Below are 1,733 nucleotides of genomic sequence, written 5' to 3' on the forward strand. Positions count from 1 at the left end.
AGGAGAGTATGATAAGATTGTATCAAATCCCATAGGCGTGGATTCAAGGCGACGAAATTAAAGTAGGCTACACACGGGGACTGAAGCCTCCTTCATGTTTAGAAGCTTAAATGCAGTCACCACCTTACCAGTGAATGCAGCAGAAGCACATCTTCCACGAGAAAATGGGTTTAGGATAATTACACATGGGGACTACCAGAATGGGATGCCTTCACTTCTCTCAACCAGGTTATTTCCTATTTCAACATCGTCACTGTCAAAGTTTTACGAGCCGCAATAATTTCTCAAGATGAAGCCGTACACGTGCATCAAAGACCCCAAAAGCACGCCACATAGATACATTCACATATCCGGCCACGTCATCGGATCTAACGGAAGTATAACTGGGGACTGCTCACCGCACTCCATGCGATAGTACAAGATTCAGAAGATGATTCAAAGGATGTTGTTTGGAATGAAGTCCTTGAAGACTTGATAGCAGCACATCGGTAACGAAACGTCTCTCAACTCGTCTACTTCACCCAATGGCTCCGGAAAATTTCGACCATACAAGCATCCACAGCATATCATCATCGCAATCAGAAAGCATAGGTACCAAATAACCTAAAGTCAAGGATAAGCCAACAACGCAACCACAATCTCCAAGATTAGCCATGACATTATTTCATCCGTCTATCCCAAGAGTGCAATGGAGTTTGGTAAAATTTGAAATCCACTGGACAGGTCAGATACTCATTCTTCTGGAGTGAGAACCTTATTACACATTCTGGATAAGATCAATGGTATTGTTGGGTGGATACATGCGAGAGCACCTACCTCGAGTTCTCCTGGCTCGCCTTGCTGCTTATTATAACTATTGGAGATTTCTTTGTTACCATTAATGCTCGCTCTGCCACCACTAACACATGACGAGGAGGATCCAGATACTGCAGATGAAACCACAGAGCTGGAGGAACAACAAAAACAGAAGAGGGTCGATACCCCTTTTCATACGAGCGTAGTTTCTAGAGTTTGAACAGAATAAGGATTCATTACTGCTCCATGATCGGGAATAGATGCCTGGGCGCACCACGCTCATGCTCCATAGCCGAACAAGTAGTGTGACGGAGTGATCAAGCCGACTCTCCATGGCTCCATCACTCCATGGTTAAGTTAGCGCCAACGCTCCAGCATTCCGTGATCCAGCCAGCAAGCCTTCCAAGTACCATTTTCACCGTCCCAGGGACTGAAGCCATCAGCGCCACCATCACCATTTGAAGCCAAAGTTCCAGAGCTATCATCACCGCTTGGTAACCAAAGTTTCAGTGCCATCATCACCGTTCCTAGAAGAAACGTTGAGAAACATACCTAAAGTACGCTCGCCTACTTTGTGTTGCTATTCTCTCCGCTGATCCAAGCCTTTGCCGCTAACACCAAGATATGGAAACAAAGCAAACAATGTGAAAGTAGGGAAGATGGGTAACGCCTTTTATAGGCATGGTGTTTTCGGAGTTCGACTAGAGAAAGGTTTCTCTTTTTGGACACGCACGAAAGAAGACAGTCGGGCCCGCGGTGTTGGCGTTCCATGGTGCTAATCTCCATGGCCAGGCCAACACTACGCCAACGCTCCGTGGCCCCACCTTTACCAAGCCAGCAACGCCAACAACCCGCGTCCCAAGCCAAGTCAACAGTTCACGCCCAAGCCAAATCCAACCGCATTCAATCAGTCATCTCTACTGCTCAACGCCAGCGCT

The sequence above is a fragment of the Papaver somniferum genome, chromosome 10 (genome assembly GCF_003573695.1).
Source record: "Papaver somniferum cultivar HN1 chromosome 10, ASM357369v1, whole genome shotgun sequence".
NCBI classification, from domain to species: Eukaryota; Viridiplantae; Streptophyta; class Magnoliopsida; order Ranunculales; family Papaveraceae; genus Papaver; species Papaver somniferum.